At 36.1% G+C, this 18,608-nt stretch overlaps 1 protein-coding gene across 30 annotated transcripts in view; it reads right to left on the bottom strand.

The window, feature by feature from the left end:
• Nucleotides 1-18,608, bottom strand: part of JMJD1C (jumonji domain containing 1C) — a 365,022-nt gene that overhangs the window by 211,870 nt on the left and 134,544 nt on the right. For all 30 annotated transcript variants that reach the window (XM_074002015.1, XM_074002017.1, XM_074002030.1 and 27 more), the window contains one exon: nucleotides 11,077-11,241. The gene's annotated coding sequence lies outside the window, so the exon portion shown is untranslated. The remainder of the gene's footprint in view (nucleotides 1-11,076; nucleotides 11,242-18,608) is intronic.

Below are 18,608 nucleotides of genomic sequence, written 5' to 3'. Positions count from 1 at the left end.
TGATATTGATCATCTAATGGTATCAGGAAATTTAGTTAAAGCCTCCTCAAGATGTAATAATGATAGAAAATGAATAGCCTAACGAAGAATTAGCTAACCATCAACTAATTTCTTTCTTTCTTTCCTTCCTTTTCTTCCTTTTTTCTCTCTCTCTCTCTCTCTTTTCTTCTCCTCTTCTCTCTCTCTTTTTTTGTGAGATAGAGTCTCACTATGTTGCCCAGGAGTGCAACAGTGTAATCTCGGCTCACTGCAACCTCTGCCTTCCAGGTTCAAGCAATTCTCCTGCCTCAGCCTCCCAAGTAGCTGGTATTATGGATGTGCATCACCACACCTGGCTAATTTTTGTATTTTTAGTGGAGATGGGGTTTCACCATGTTGGCCAGGCTGGTCTCGAACTCCTGACTTCAAGTGATCCCCCTACTTCAGCCTCCCAAAGTGCTGGGATTACAGGCGTAAGCCACCGTGCTCAGCCCATCAACTAATTTCTATGCCAATAGTCCTGCACAAATTTTTCATAAGATACAAAAATAGTTGTAAATCCGGGGGGAAATGAGTAATTAAATTAGTACAAAAAAATGATGTACATAATGGCTTTATAAATTAGACTGTTTATTTAAATGTATACCTATTCAAAACTGGCTCATCCCAATATTAGGCATATTCAAAGGGTTACTATTGCAATGTCTGTCATATAAAAACTAAATGTAGACGTTCAAATATATTCGCTTTGCTTTAAGAGTGTAGGCCAAAGGCTAGGGCATAGCCTATACACCAAAGAAGACAAAGATGTCTGGCCTTCCACCTTAGCCACTGAGAGATGATCTCCAGGACTGCTGAATGTCTTGCTTCACAGGAGTACCTGCTTGATACGAGTGTTTTTGTTCGAATGAAGGCTTTGGCCACTGGACAGTTTAACAATGTGATCTACAATGGAGGCTTTGGGTATTTCAGTATCAATTCTGATCTCCAGAGGAAGTGAGAACTAAAGTTATTAGTCTGACCTCCCAAAGGCCAAAGCTACACCATGCAGCGAGTATGTGATTTTGAGCCCCAATAAAACCGGAAAAGCAAAGACTCAGATGAGTTTCTTCACTGACAAAACTCACATATACTACAGACATAAAGAGATAATGCTGGACGTGACTGCACAGGGAGAAGAGCCTGGACTCTGTACCCTAAACATCTCTTCCCCTGGCTGATTTTAATTTGTATAGTTTCTCTGCAATAAATTGTAGGCATGAATGTAACAGCTCTCAGTGAGTTATATCAATCTTCCAGTGATTTATCAAACCTGAGGATGGTTTTGGGAATGCCTCAAACTTGAAACCAGTGACAGAAGTGAGGATGTTCTTACAGAGGTTTCTCTCAAAGTGTACACCTAACTAAACTCACTGCAGTACTATACTGAGGTTTTATTTACATACTGTCTTGCTTAATCTTCACTACTCTGTGTGGTAGATACCACTATTATGAACACAGAGAGACATACAGAGTATAAATAACTTAATTTCACCCAGACATTAACAATAAATGGAAGAATCAGGATTTGAACCAAGAAATATAATACAAAGTCTATATCCTTAACATATTATGCCACCTTCCTTGATAACTGCTAATTTCTTCCCCCAATTCTAACATTCTCTGAGTCTATAATATTTAAGGTCACATAAAGCCAAGCAAATCTACAAGTAAACAAGTAATTCAGACAGGCTTAAAACAAGCCTTAAATAATCTTCATTATATTTTATTTTGTTATGGTTTAAGCTGTCATTTTCATTATTAAATGTTAATTCTTTGTATATTGACAGATTTTTTTTAATGCTGCAATATCAAAACACAAATAATATCAAAGTATATTAACAGAAACGTATTACTAAAATAACTAATTTGAAGACGACTACCTCCAAAATATAAAATACTGAATAACACCATTATATGAAATTTCCAATTTGCTAGGAAATAATACTTGTTTTTTAGGGAAAAGACAATTTTGGTCAGGCAAAATTCCGCCATTGTAAAATAATGATTTTCATTACTTTACAATATATATATTTTCCGCTGAGACAGGGTCTTGCTTTGTTGCCCAGGCTGGAGTGCAGTGACATAATCATAGCTCACCATAGCCTTGTACTCCTGGAGTCAAGCAATCCTCCCACCTCAGCCTCCTGAGTAGCTGAGACTACAAGGTTTCCGCCACTGCACTAGGCTAATTTTTTTTTTGGTAGGGATGAGGGTATCGCTATGTTGCCCTGACTGGTCTTGGAACTCCTGGACTCAAGCAATCCTCCCGCCTCAACCTCCCAAAGTGCTAGGATTATAGGCATAAGCCACTGTCCCCAGTCTATAACACTTTTTAAATACATATTTCTATAGTCAATGTAATTAATTTTTTTTAATTTCTCTACATTTTCCTACAGTATGTACAATTATCACTTTTAAAGCTGCATAATATGCCAAAATATTAATTTAACAGCATTCACAAATTGCTGAACATCAAGGTTGTTCCATTTTACCTTTCTTCTTTAATAAGACTGCAATAAACATCTTTCTTCTAATAACATAAGCCTTTAATTTTTTTAATCTGCAGCTCCCACCACAGTGTCTAATTCATATGAGGTATGCGACAAACATTAGCTAAACTGAATACACATTTTAAAAACTGTTTTTCAAGCATAGTTTCCTAAGACTAGAATTAATGAATCAAAGAGTATGAACTTCTTATGGTTCTTATAACATAATACTTTCCAAAAGAATAATGTCATTTTATAATCCACAAGACATGAGTGTGTGAACTCGTCCATTGCAATACACGCCAGTATTAGAGTTTATCGTTTAAAAAGCTTAATATTTTATTATGTATAATTTGATCTCTTAAAGTGCTTTACCTTGTAGGGAAATAATAATCCTTAAGTTACACTGTCATTACTTCCATTTCATTATTTAACAAAGTATAAAAAGACATGCAACTGTTAATTCTAATTGTGGAAATTCAATTATAAATATGTAAAAACTCTTTAAATGAACATACTCCAAAGTTTATTTCTGACTTGGAAGGTGGCATATTTTCACATTTTAGTAAAATTTGCTTGAGGCCATAATCTAAACCAACTGTGGCAATATAACTGTTGGATATAAAGGTAATCTTGTCCCAAAGAGCAGTGAATTCTACTCTCCTTTGAGGGGGTTTCTCTTGGAACGGATAGTAACTAAAAAGCACTCTCACTAAGAGAATAATTTAAAATAAACAAATTGCTAAGAGTTTACATGTTTATGATGTGATCACAATTCCCAGTTGAACCAGAATTACCTATCTATGAAGGAAAAAGCAACATTGAGAAAAAGTAGTCTGAGTTTCCTAAAACTCAATTCAGAAATTGAGGTAAATTATCAAAGATTTGAATATTTAAGTCAATTGTGAGGATGTCTGTTTCTTCCTTTTACATCTTTAAAATAACACATTTCAGGTAATTTTACATTTTTCTACTTGGCGATTTCAGGAATCAAATTTGTATCTGATGAGAATGGACATTATAAGCTTTTCAGTATTTGTTTTTTATTATATATTGACATGTTTAAAATTGGTAACTCACAGTTTTACCACAATTGGGTGATTCTGTTTTCCTGTCCTTTGGTATTATCATATGTTAATAGCCAGAAAACTTGTGATAACTCCCAGTAGGGTTCTTTTGCACTAGCTGGGCTGCAGCACATTCATCACTTTAAAATAAGAATTTACTTACTTTCTGAGATGGGTAAAGCACTGTGCTAGACTCCAAGGAACCATACATAGATGACTAAGACATGACTCCTGTCCTCAAAGAACTTACAATCTATTAAGGGAAGACAGACATGCAAACAAATAGGTAAAATACAAAGCAGAATGTGCTGATTGTTAAAACAGAGGTACAAAACAAAGTTCTACAGGAGCACAGGATGGTTATATAGGAGCACTGGTTGGGGTGATCTGGAAGGCTGGGCCAGCAGAATAGTAGTAGAAAACTCTGCCCCTTAGAAAATACAGCAGTGTTACAGCCCACCTGGGTTAGGGTCGAAGCCCCACTCCCCACAGAAGGTTTTCCTAAAGGAGATGGAGCCAGGGCCCTAACCCAGTTAGGTAGGTGATTCGTTGATTTCAATTATGAATGCCAACACTTTCTTTCCCTGGTGCCGATAAATGTGCTTTCATAAGTATTTTACTTTATTAAAAAGTAAATAAAATTTAACAATCTATTAAGTAACTTACATGAAGATGCAAGTTACCTCAGTCTACAGCATTAGAATGGCCTCAAGTGGTACTATGATTATACAGGACCAAGCAAAAAAAGACACCACTTCAGCATCTTGCATGTGGTGCTCCCATAAATGTTTTGCTACTGATATCCTAGAAAGAAAGATGAACCAGACAATTCCAGAGAAGTAGCCTGGGTATTACACTATCCATATTTTGTTGAAGATGCAATTATGTTAAATTTTTAAAAATAGACTTTAAAATATGTTAATGAGACAACAGGATTTGTTTTTGTCTTGTCATGATCTCAAGAACCAGCAGGTACACTGCCAGTTTCCACTAATTTCTAGGTATAAGAGGTAGACAAGATAACGTAACCGATATGTAATATTAAACAAGTACCACACGAGGAGTGAAACAACTAGAAAGATAATAAATACAAACATGTTTAAATACAAAAGAACATAAAGCAAGTATCATGTGCACAGAAATAGAAACATTAAATTTATAGAAAATTAAAGACAAAGTATTAGTTTCTACTGTGTTTCATTCTACTGCCATCTCATATACAGATCCCTCAAATTTCTCAAATCTGTAGATACAGTATTTCATTATGCTGTAGGAATTTTAAAATGCTGAACTTCATAATTGCTGTTTATAGACATCCTTAAAGAAGCCTAATTTTAATGAACAAAAAAGGAAACAATAAAATCTCAGTCATATCTACTGTATATAAATGTTTGCAAAATGTTTATGAAACTTAAATTGACTGTTTTCTTAATTATTACAAACAAGCATTCCCACTTCACTTGTTTATTTTATTAATTTTTACAATCTTCTAAAACAAAAGAAAAAAGGAAGGAAGGCAAGCACACATAACCTGACTACTGGAATTAATGACAATATCCCATTGTATAGACTTTAAAAATAAACATACAATTCAAAAAGACTTGCTATCAAACAACTGGCTAAGCAAAGTACGAAACAAATACGACAAAAAGGTTGTAATATCTGTAATAATATAAAGAAAGCTCGTAACAAATATAAAAAACACAAAACCCTAATAAGTACTAAAGAATAACAATTCACTAAAAATACAAATTGCTCATAAACATGATAAAAAATTCACCCTATTAAAGGAATGCAAATTGAAATAACGAAATATTTTTAAATATCCAATTAGCAGAGAAAGAGTAACATTCAATGCTGCATCCCCTTAGGATGTAAAACTCCTCCTGTTTTGGCCAAACATTTGTGTTTCAAAACAAGATAAACTGAAAAATAAATAAATAATGCTTACAAGGGTGTGATGAGTGAGATAAAAACACCCCAACACTGACTGAGGACAATGGCAGTCAGTACAACCTTCAGACAATTTGTGAAGAGTGTCAGGAGACAGATTTTTGTGGCTTTCAAGTTCATACCCTATGATTATTAATTCTACTACTATGAATATAAATTTTAAAAAATCAGATATGCAGAGAAAGGCTTACAATGGTATTTATCCCAGTTACTTATAATGCTCCCTAAAACTGGAAACTATAATGCCAAACATTAAGGAAATGGGTCATTGTAAGATTAAATATTATGCAGCCATTAAAAATGATCTTAAATTACTACTCATAAAGGAGAAATGTAGAGGATAGATGTTAAGGAAAAAAGCAGGATCTACAATTTTAATGCAGTCTTAGCTAAAACTATGTTTAAAATAAAGCAGATATTTTGTACTCTACTAATTTGCCAAATTCATTTATTAGTTCTAATAGGCTTTGTTGTGAAGTCTTTATGGTTTTCTAAGTATAAGATTATATTATCTGTGAACGGGCATAATTTTACTTCTTTCTTTCCAATTTAAATGCTTTTTGTCTTTTTCTGGTCTAATTTCTGGACTATAACTTTAAATATTATGTTGAATGGACATGGTAAGAGCAGGGATTCCTTGTCTTATTCTTGATCTTAGAGGAAAAGCTTTCAGTCTGTCACCATTGACAAGGATACTACCTAAGCAACAGGATATAAAATCAACACATAAAAATCGTTTTTTTTTGTTTGTTTGTTTTTGTTTTTTTTTTTGAGGCAAGGTCTTGGTTTGTCACTCAGGCTGGAATGCACTGGTGCAATCACAGCTCACTGCAACCTTGAATTCCTGGGCTCAAGGGATCCTCCCACCTCAGCTCCCCAAGTAGCTAGGACTACAGGCTCACGTCCGGCTAGTTTCTATATAACAATAATGAATACTTTGAAAATGAAATTAACATATAATTCCATTTGCAAGAGCATCAAAAAAGAATAAATTACCTAGGAGATGAAATAAACAAAACTATAAAACATAACTGAACAAAATTAAATAAAACATAAACAAGTAAAAAGACACCCCTGTTCAAAGACTAGAAGACTTAATATTTATATGTGCGTGTGTGTGTGTTTGTGTGTAGTTTTAGAGACAGGGTCTCACTCTGTCACCCAGGCTTGAGTGCAATGACACAATCATGGCTCACTGTAGCCATGAACTCCTGGGCTCATGTGATCCTTCAGTCTTAGCCTCTCAAGTAGCTGAGACTATAGGCGTGGGCCATCACACTCAGCTTATTTTATTTTATTTTATTTTTTTTGCAGAGAAGGGGTCTCGCTGCATTGTTCAGCCTGGTCTTGAGCTCCTGGCCTCAAGCAATCCTCTCGCCTTAGCCTCCCAAAGAGCTGGGACTACATGTGTAAGCCCACAGCACCCAGCCCTTAATATTAAGATGTCTAACACCCAAATCCATCTACAGATTAAATTCAATCCCTATCAAAATCCAAGTGACCATTTTCTGGAGAAAAAGAAAAATCTCTCCTGAAGTTCATAGGGAATCTCAAGGGACCCTGAATAATCAAAACTATCCTGAAAAAGAAGAAAGTTGATGGGAAAACATTTCCTGATTTCACAATGTACTACAAATCAACAGTAACCAAAACAGTAAGCTGGTATCAGCATAAGAACAACCAACAGACCAATGGAATGGAATAGAAAGCCCAGAAACAAACCCTTGCATATATGGTCAAAATATTTTCTATAAGGCAAGACCATTCAGTGGGGCAAAGGCAGTCTTTCCAACTAATGGTGCTGGAAAAAGTGGACACATCTACATGTAAAAAAAAGTTGGACCCTTACATGATATTCCAAACTCAAAATCAATTAATTCACCCAAATTTGTGATCTAAAACTATACAACTTTTAGAAGAAAACATAAGGGGAAAAGCTTCATGACATGGATTTGGCAATATTTTTTGAATATAACAACAAAGGCATAAGCAACAAATGGAAACAGACAAGTTGAGCTTCATCAAAACTTAAAAGTTTTGTGCAGCAAGGGCCACTGCTAACACACTAAAAAGGCAACCTGTAAAATGAGAGAAAATGTTACCAAATCATGTATCTAAAAAGGGACTAATATCAAGAATACATAGAGAAATCCTAAAACTCAACAACAAAAAAAAGATCCAATTCAAAAACAGGCAAAGAACTTTATGAATAGATATTTCTCAAAAGACACACAAATGGCCAATTAGCACATGAAAAGATGCTCAACATCACATTAAGCATTAGAGAAATATAAAACAAAATCACAATGAGATGCCATTTCACACCTACTGAGAAAGTAAATACCAAAAAAAAATGAAAGTAAATGTTGGTGAGGATGTAAAGAAATGAACCCTTATACAATGCTGGTAGAAATGAAAAATGGTGCAGTCACTTGGAAAACTGTATGAAAGTGCCTCAAAAAATTAAAAGTGCAATTACCATCTGATACAGCAATTCTTCTTCAGGGTATATACCCAAATAGTTGAACACAGAGGCTTGGACAGATATTTATACAGCCATGTTCATACCAGTATTATTCCCTATAGCCAAAAGGTGGAAGCGACACAACTGTCCATTAACAGGCAAATGGATTAAAAGAACATGGTGTATAAACAGAATGGAATGTTATTTTGCAATAAAAAGGAAGAAAATTCTGACACACGGTATAATATGCATGAACCCTGAAGACATTGTCAGTGAAATGAGCCAGTTACAAAAGGATAAATACTGTATAATTACATTCATATGAGATACTCAGAGACCGAAAGTAGAATGGTGGTTGCTAGCAAGATCGGGGAATAAGGAACTGCTCTTTAATGAGTACAGTTTCAGTTTTGCAAGATGGAAAAAGTTCTGTGTTTGGATGACAACAGTGGTAACACACAACGCGAATGTACTTACTACCAATGAACTGTGTACTCAAAAACAGTTAAAATGGCAAGTTTTATGTTAAGTCTATTTTACCACAATTAAAATTTTTTATTAAAAAATTCAGCAGAAGGCTGGGCATGGTGGCTCATGCCTATAATCCCAGCACTTTCAGAGGCTGAGGCAGGTAGATCACAAGGTCAGGAGTTCCAGACCAGCCTGACCAATATGATGAAACCTCATCTCTACTAAAAATAGAAAAGTTAGCCAGGCATGATGGCAGGCACCTGTAGTCCCAGCTACTTGAGAGGCTGAGGCAGGAGAATTGCTTGAACCCGGGAGCTGGAGGTTGCAGTGAGCCAAGATCGCGCCACTGTACTCCAGCCTGAGCGACAGAGCAAGGCTCCATCTCAAAAAAAAAAAAAAAAAAAAATTTAGCTAGGCATAGTGGCACACATCTGTAGTCCTAGCTACTGGTGAGAGGACTTTTTTTTGAGCCCAGGAGTTCAAGGCTGCAGTGGTGTGATCACAACACCACACTCCAGCCTGTGTGAAAAAGTGAGACCCTGTCTAAATAAAATAAAATAAATAGTATGGGGAAAAAAAAGGAATCAGAGCAATATGTTTCATAAGAAAATATATCAAAAATTATATATATATAATATATACAAGTTATCTCTTAGAACTAAAAATATAATTTTCTATTACTTTTATACCACAGTGTTTTTCAAATTTTTCATCTTTTTTTTTTTTTTTTTGTATATGATAAAGTTAAAAAGAAAAGGTTGGTGATTGTTTAAGTAGGCCTAATTTCAAGGCTAAGAGGTTTTCAACAGAAACAACTTTGTAAAATTATGACAAAATTATCATTAAACAGTATTTTCCAATAACAATTCTCTCTAAAATCAGTATTTTATGAATCAACAGAAATTCACCTCAATCTTAACTGCTTTTAAGGAAGGGCAAAGATTTTCTAAAGCTTTATTAATTTTTTAACTCTGATACCGATGTGTAGTTTTTCATATTAGTGATGCTACTGCTTCCTGCTTTTGAGAATTCTCATAAAAAATTCACCTATATGTCTAATTATTCATAATTACTCACAAATTTTATCCAGTTTTTGGGTTAAGGTCTATAAAATTAAGATCATGCCAGTAATGGTTTAAACTTTTTATATGAACAAGTCAACATACTCATTAATTATTTTTAAAAACCTACTATGGATAAAATTTTCTTCTTTAGTTTGCTATGCAAAGTTTCCTATCGAAACTACAGGTCACAGACAGATATTATTTTCATCTTTCAATATCATATTTTGTTTTTAAAAATGCCACTGATTCCATTCACTCTACTCCCTCCCTTCCTATCCTTTTTAATCCTATATCTCCACTGACTTCTTAAAAAGGAATAATCAAACAGATCTATTAAATTTCTATTCTATATAGAAAAGCATCAGGATTAACTAAAATAGAAAATTTATATGCATTAAAATTATTAGCAAGCAGAAGCTATCCTTTTAAGTAGTTAATTTGTATGTTTAAAAATTTGAAAGGAACTACCCAAACTCATTAGTTATATCAAATACCTGCAATAATGTTTCAGCGGCTTTTAAAGTATTTCTTTGATAGTAACGTAAGAAGAAAACTTTACAAATATTGCACATTTGTTACATGCTAGATGTTCTGCCAGAAAACAGAGATAACAATGGTTAAACAAATGTAGCTCTTTTTCTAATACAATTTAATGACCTTGTTTACCTGCTGTTTTTCTTAAACAAAACTCTTCAAAGTACCAGCGAATTTACTGAAAACATATTTTCTTAAATGAAACATTTCCTGATAAGAAGTAATTTAATCCATTACCTAATAATTACACATTAAACATCTATCACCCACAATGATTTACTCATTAACAAACCAAGAAGAATTACTCGTTCTTAGATGTTTTAATACAAAGTATGTTCTATCTTCCACTTGACAAAGTTTCATTTAGCAAAGTTGTTCCACATGGCATACAGTCAGCTATCTCTCAGGTCCCTTTAATCCAATTTATATTTTAATTTGATAGAATAAACGTATTTGTGAACTACATAAGCTGACAGAATACTAACAAAGAGACAACTAAAGTTGTTTTAACAAAATGAAGGCAGTGTTTTAAAATCTCTGCCAGATTCGTCAGAGACTCTTCAAAAATATTAATTTATAAATCAGTAAGATGAATCTAAAGTTTTATTCAATTATTGGTCTTAAATTTTCATTTATTCTTTCTTTTATAAGACATGGAGTCTCACTCTGTCATCCAAGCTGGAGTGCAGCAGCGTGACAGTAACTCACATAGACTCGGATTCTTGGACTCACGTGATCCTCCCACCTCAGCCTCCCAAGTAGCTGGGACCACAGGTATGTGCCACCACATCCGGCTAATTTTTTTTTTTTTTTTTTTTTGGTAGAGATGGGGTCTTGCTTTTTTGCCTAGGCTGATCTCCAACTCCTGGCTTCAAGCAATTGTCCTGCCTCAGCCTCTCAAAGTGCTAGTTTTACAGTCAGTCACCAAACCTGGCTTTTGTTTTGTTGTTGTTGTTGCTTTTCGTTTTTAACGAACAAATGAAAATGCTTAATGAAACAGGAATAGATCTTACCAATGCAGGCCACTGAATCTGTTTGCTCTTTGATCCCTGAGTCTGGCTAGGGTCATTCCTTTTGGCCCAGATTAAGTGGTATTCCACCAAGAAAGTTGAAAAATCTTCATAAACTTTAACCCACTCTCGTTTATCCCATTCAAGATCATCAAATTCCACATACACCTATGAAAACAAAAAAAATTCAATTAGCAAAACAGAAGAGTGGTATATCCTTTTTCACTAATACATAATAACTGTACGTATTTATGGGGTACATATGATATCGTGATACATGCACACAATGTGTAATGATCAAATCAGGATAATCAGAATATCCATCACCTCAAATATTTATCATTTGTGTTAGAAACATTTCAAATCCTCTTCTAGCTATTTTGAAAAATACAATAAATTATTGCTAACTATAGTTACCATACTGTGCTACTGAACACTAGCACTTACTCCTTCTAATTGTAGGAAGCAGAAAGGGGAACTCTAGTACGCTGTTGGTGGGAATGTAAATTAGTACCTCCAGTATGAAAAACAGTATGGAGGTTCCTCAAAAAACTAAAAGTACATCTACCATAGGATCTGGTAATTCACTACTGGGCAAATGTCCAAAAGAAAGGAACGTATATTGAAGAGATAGTTGCACATCAGTGTTTACTGTAACACTATTCATAAAGCCACGATAATGGAATCAACCTAAGTATCTATCAACATATGAATGGGTAAAGAAAATGTGGCATATATACACAATAGAATACAATTAGGCCATAAAAAAGAATGAAATCTTGTCATTTGCAGAAGTATGAATAGAACTGGAGGTGATTATGTTTTATGAAATAAACCAGGTACAGAAGACAGACATCACATGTTCACGCTCATATGTGGGAGTCAAAAACGTGGATCTTGACCCAGCATGGTGGCTCATGCCTGTAATCCCAGCACTTTGGGAGGCAGAGATGGGAGGATCACTTGAGCCCAAGACTTCAAGACCAGCCTTGGCAACATAGTGAGACCCTGACTCTAACAAAAGAGAAAAGTAAAAAACTTAGCTGGACATGGTGGCACATGCCTGTAGTCCCAGTTACTCAGGAAGCTAAGACAGGAGGATCTCTTGAGCCCAGGAATTTGAGGCTACAGTGAGCTGTGATAGCTACAGTGAGCTATGATCACATCACTGCACTGAAGCCCAGATAACAGAGTGAGACCCTGTCATTTAAAAAACAAATAAAAAGTGGATCTCATGGAGGCAGAGGGTAGAACGATGGTTATCAGAGATTAGGATGGGTGATGGGGGGAGAAGAAAAGAGGTTGCAATATTTCAAAATATAAGCCATGAACTTGAATTAGAAAGGACATTAACAAATTTATTCTTTAAACTTAACATTTTTCATAAAATCATCATTTAACTTCCCTTAATCAGATTATACCCCTTACTTATGACAGGGAGATAAACCATAACTGTATCAACAAAAGCAATTTACAGAGTGTTGATCAGTAAAGATTAGTCCATTACCTTCTAAATGGACACTAAATAATGATTTCTATACTGATGACTCTAGAAGGAGAGGTTAGAAAATGTTTTTAAAGAGTAAATAGCCAGACGCGATGGCTCACGCCTGTAATCCCAACACTTTGGGAAGCTGAGGCGGGTGGATCACCTGAGGTCAGGAGTTGGAGACCATCCTGGCCACACGGTGAAACACCATCTTCTACCAAAAATACAAAAATTAGCTGGGCGTGGTGGCGGGCACCTGTAGTCCCAGCTAACTCAGGAGGCTGAGGCAGGAGAATGGCTTGAATCCAGGAGGCGGAGGTTGCAGCAAGCCAAGATTAGGCCACTGCACTCCAGCCTGGGTGGTAACAGCAAAACTCCGTCTCAAAAAAATAAAAACAAAAAGAGTAAATGGTAGATATTTCAGATTTTGCAAACCAGATGGTTTCTGTCATAATTATGTATTGTCTCTGTCACTGAGACCACTATAGACAGTATGTAAACAATTGAGCTTGACTTTATTCTAATAAAACATTACTTACAAAGGTAGTCAATGGTACAAAGATGGCTCAACATGACATTCAATTAATGTAATATACCACATTAGCAGAATAAAGGAAAAAAAATCATCTTTAACGATGCAGAAAAAGCATCTGACCAAATTCCATGGCTTTTCATGATTAAAAACACTCAACAAACTAGGAACAGAAGGAAAGTATCTAAATATAAAAAGGTCTATATGAAAAACCCACTGCTAACATCATACACAACAGTAAAAAATCAAAAGCATTTCCTCTAAGATGGGAACAAGACAAGGATGTTGTAATTTGGAAAACGGAAACTGACTCTATACTCATAGGTCATTCAATCATTCAAACCTTCCCTCCCCTACTTTCATTCTTCTGCATTCATTCCCTAAGATTATCTGTTCATAGAGCTGTCTTCTCAACTTAATCATAAGATATGCTGGAAGCAGTCTTCTCAATACTTATATTTTTATACTAATTCTGCCACCCATCTTCTGCTCCCTTACACCTGAAAAGTTTCCATTTCCACTTATTTGAATCACGGTTGCTCCTTTGGCCCAGCTCAAGTTCTTCCATGATATTTACGTCCCCCAACTTCAACTCCAATTTCTACTTTGAATTTCAGCTTTGAATTTCTACTGCAATTATTTTTTTTACAGCTTACACTGTATTAGTATATAAGCAAACACTGTCCAATATTTTAAGTGTAATAAAAGTATCTTTAAATTATGCATGTAAACTCACTTAAGGTAGAACTGTTCTTTCATTTATTTTTAGTGCCCATTACAATGCTGCATACATATAAAATATTTAATTAACATTGAAAATCCCCTGACTCTTGGACTCAATCATAGTCTTTTAAAAATAAAAGCAACCTGGTAAAAGGTAAGTTTGATTTGGTGATGTTTATACTGCTGCCCACTAGGAAGCCTGTATTTAAAAAAAAAAAAGAAGAAGCTTATCTGTTAGAATATCCATTAAAGATATACATTAAAGCTTATCTATTAGAATGGGGAAAGAGAAATGCACTGGTCAAGGACTTAACATCTTTTTCTAGTTAACTATCCATACCAAGTCAGGGAATAAATCCAAGTCAAGGAAGAAGCCAACAAAACAGTTGGCTACTTCAAATAAAACCCATCCTTAAGCGGTTGAGCTGAGGTCCAGCTGATCTTACACAAAGGTTTCAAATTATACCAAATTTCTCCACTACCTGAAATCTGTTCTGTTATTTAAACACTAAATTTTGGTATAAGAGCTCTGGGAAACCCTAGAAAACTGAAGCAGAGACAATTCTCAGGAAAACCTGCACGCTAATTTTGCTTTTCCTTCATGGACAATGATACAGTAATCCTGACAAAATATTTTAGTTAAAAATCTGAAGAGTCAAGAAGTTCGTTGACATTTTCCTAAACTGAAGATATAAATCAATGTAAATTCTTCCAAATGCAAAGTCCTAAAAAGTTTTCAGCATGAAGTGTATTTTCCAAATCCAGTTTATATTGCATAAACAGTGCTACTAGCAGTTTTCAGAACTTGCTAGGGACATTGGGGACAAAAAGACACTAAATATTGTGTCTCTTCCCCTTTGTTGTATAGTCAACTCATCTTCAGATATGAGATTATCAAAAACAGTGAAGGGTTTGGAATTTAATTACATACAGACAGAAAACTAAACACACACACACACAGACACACACACCCCTCTGTTACTGTTTAACGGATTCTGACAGAAAACGTAAGACTCCTGGGACTTCACAACTTAAAGCAAAACCAGCAATTAGAGTATCATCATGATGCCTATGCCAGCTTCTCATGACTGTTAAGCCCCATGGGAAGGACGCAAAGGGTCCAGAATGGAAACCTGAGTACATAGTGAGTTATATTACAGAAGAGGAGGGAGTGGAATTCACCACTTAAGACAGTTAAGTGGAGGGGAGTCTGCTCTTTGATTAGGGGAGGTTATTATTTAATTCCTCACAGCTGGCTGCTCACTGCACACACAACTTTGAGAAACGGTCCAGGTTAAGACCAGTTAGTCTTGCATTCTTGGCACATCCAGCAAGAAAGTGCTGAGACACGCAGTCCCCACAGTGGATTGCCTATACCAACACAGGTAAGATTTTTTATCAGGCTGGACTAAGAACTAATCTACCCTTACTGTGCATGACTGTGTATGTGGGGTGAGGGATGGTGGTGGAGTAGTTTGTTTCCATTAGTTTACCAACTTCCAGTTTATACATTTTTAGTTAATTACATAGTATCTTATATTAACTCCTTCCTCATTCCCGTGTTGGGTCCTTCTGTCTGCTTAATTCCCTGTCTTATTAACTAAAGGGTCCTTGAGGGCAAGAATTAGTATGCTTTTGGCAATGGCTCACACCTGTAATCCCAGCACTTTAGGAAACCAAGGTGGGAGGATCACTTGAGGTCAGGAGTTCGAGGCCAGCCTGGCCAACATGGTGAAACCCCACTGCTACTGAAAATACAAAAAAAAATTAGGGCATGGTGGCACGCCTGTAATCCCAGCTACTTAGGAGGCTGAGGCAGGAGAATTGCTTGAACCCAGGTGGCGGAGACTGCAGTGAGCCAAGATCATACCATTGCACTCCAGCCTGAGCAACAGCACAAGACAACATCTCAAAAAAAAAAGGGGGGGGGGGAGGGAGTGGGGGCTGGGCACGGTGGCTCACACCTGTAATCTCAGCATTTTGGGAGGCCAGGGTCAGGGGATCACGAGGTCAGGAGATCGAGACCAGCCTGGACAACATGGTGAAACCCCATCTCTACTAACAATACAAAAAAATTAGCTGAGCGTGGTGGAAGGCGCCTGTAATCCCAGCTACTCCAGAGGCTGAGGCAGGAGAATTGCTTAAACCTAGGAAACGGAGGTTGCAGTAAGCCGAGACTGGGCCACTGCACTCCAGCCTAGGCAACACAGCGAGACTCCGTCTCAAAAAAAAAAAAAGGAATTAGTCTGCCTTTACCTTTTTTGCACCTCTAGTAACTGGCAGGTGTTGCAACAAACTAAAGCCTACAATACAGTTTTAGAATCATCAGCACTGAGCAAAACACATCACAATTACAATTAAATGACTAATTTGCAAAAACCAAAAATTTTAAATACAGCTGTTGTATTTTCTAATATATCACTGTGCTCATAATTATCTAGAAAAAAAGAACATTTCATTCAGTAAGTATTTCTAACTGCACATCAGAGCCAATCATGAACACCGGGAGTTCAGGGGAAAAAAGATCATTCACATATACACACACACGTGTGCGTGTGTGTCTATGTGTGTATGAAGTTAACAGCTGTGGGTACTGATGATTATTATAAGAATTCAGATGATGTGAGGAAAAAGTCAAGCAAAATAATCCACTAAACATAATTACTTCAAGAAAAAACAAAAATAATTATTTTGTAGTGGACACTGTTGTTAAATACTTAGCCAAATATGTGAGAATAATTCTAAGCTCTGGTCTCTAGGTAGTATAATACATGTTTTCTACAACAGATGTCAACATGCACAAACTGGCAGTTTTGTCTCAGTATAATACTAAGCATTAAAACAAGAGCCATCAGCTGGGCATAGTGGCTCATGCCTGTAATCCCAGCACTTTGGGAGGCTGAGGCAGGAGAACTGCTTGAGCTCAGCAGTTCAAAACCAGCCTAGGTGACAGAGTGAGACCCTGTCTCAAAAACAAAAGAAAAAAAAAAGAGCCATCAGACTGTCAGAGCAACCATTTGCAAGAAGAAAAATTAACGGTCACGCAATTCCATTTCTACTATTTTACAAATTTAAATTAATCTAACCCTTGAACTCCTTTTTTTTTTTTTTTTTTTTTTTTAAGATGGAGTCTCGCTCTCTCACCCAGGCTGGAGTGCAGTGGCGCAATCTCGGCTCACTGCAAACTCCGCCTACCGGGGTTCACGTCATTCTCCTGCCTCAGCCTCCTGGGTAGCTGAGATTACAGGCACCCGCCACCACGCCCGGCTAATTTTTTGTATTTTTAGTAGAGACGGGGTTTCACCTTGTTAGCCAGGATGGTCTCGATCTCCTGACCTCGTGATCCACCTGCCTCGGCCTCCCAAAGTGCTGGGATTACAATCATGAGCCACCGCGCCCGGCCCCTTGAACTCCTTAAACATTATTATTAGTTATAAGAAGAATGCTTCCTTTTCTTCTACATAGCTTGATTGCTTCAAAGTAGAAAATGGATTCTGGTTACTTGGTTTGGAGACCTGTATTATTAAACTTACAATATCAACATAAGAATATAAGAACTAAGAATTATTTTAGTCTAAATTATAATTCTAGTTCTGCCCCTTTTTAATTTTAGAACTTCTAAATAATCCACAATCTTTATCTGCAATGTTACATTTGTAGGAAAAAATATATTCTTTCACATGTTTACTTGGATATATACAGTAAAAATACTAGCTATATAAAAGTTCAAAGATGATGTTTCAGATTAGTACTATGGAACACTCTACATGCATATCTCAGAGGTATTGCAAGTTCAGTTCCAGACTACTGCAATAAAGCAAATGAGTATCAAAATAAAGTAAGTCACATGAATTTTTTGGTTTTCCAATGAGGGTCTGGTTCCTGACCAACACAAAAGAAACCAAGTATTATAATAAAGTCAGTCACATATATTTGTTGATTTCCCACTGCATATAAGATTATATTTATAATATATTAAATATACAATAGCATTATAACTAAAAAACAATTTAGATGACTGCAGTACCTCCTGCCTGTAATCCCACCACTTTGGGAGGCTGAGGTGGGAGGAACACATAAACTCAGGAGTTCAAGACCAGCTTAGGCAACATAGTAAGACCTTGTCTCTACAAAAAATGAAAAAATTAGCCAGGCATGGTGGCATGTGCCTATGGTCCCAGATACTCAGGAGGCTAAAATGGGAGGGTTGCTTCAGCCAAGGAGGTTGAGGCTGCAGTGAGCCATGATCACACCACCACACTCCAGCCTAGGTGACACAGCAAGACCCAGTCTCAAAGAATAAAAATCAAAAACAATTTACACACTTTAACTTAAAAATGTTCTTATTGCTAAAAAAAAACAGTAACAATCATCTGAGCCTTCAGAGAGTTGTAGTATCTTTTTGCTGATAAAGAGCCTTGCCTCAATGTTTTTGTGCCTGCTGACTGCTCAGGGTGGTGGTAGCTGAAGGTGGGGTGTTTGTGACAATTTCTTAAAATAAGACAACAAAAGTTTGCCACATCTATTAATTCTTCCTTTCATGAAAGATTTCCCTAGGGCATGCAATATTGTTGGCCATTTTACCCACAGCTGAACCTCTTTTGAAACTGGAGTCAATCCTCTCACAAGCTGAGGCTGCATTATCACCAAAGGTTAAGTAGTATTCAGTTGTATCGCAAAAAACCATGTTCTTTGTGCATCCATAAGAAACAATGCCTCATCTATTCAAGTTCAACCATGAGATTACAACAGTTCTCTCACATCTTCAAGCTCTAGTTTTGACTAGAAATC

This window comes from Macaca fascicularis, chromosome 9, assembly GCF_037993035.2.
Source record: "Macaca fascicularis isolate 582-1 chromosome 9, T2T-MFA8v1.1".
Taxonomy (NCBI): domain Eukaryota; kingdom Metazoa; phylum Chordata; class Mammalia; order Primates; family Cercopithecidae; genus Macaca; species Macaca fascicularis.
This window is presented reverse-complemented; position numbering and strand designations above follow the sequence as displayed.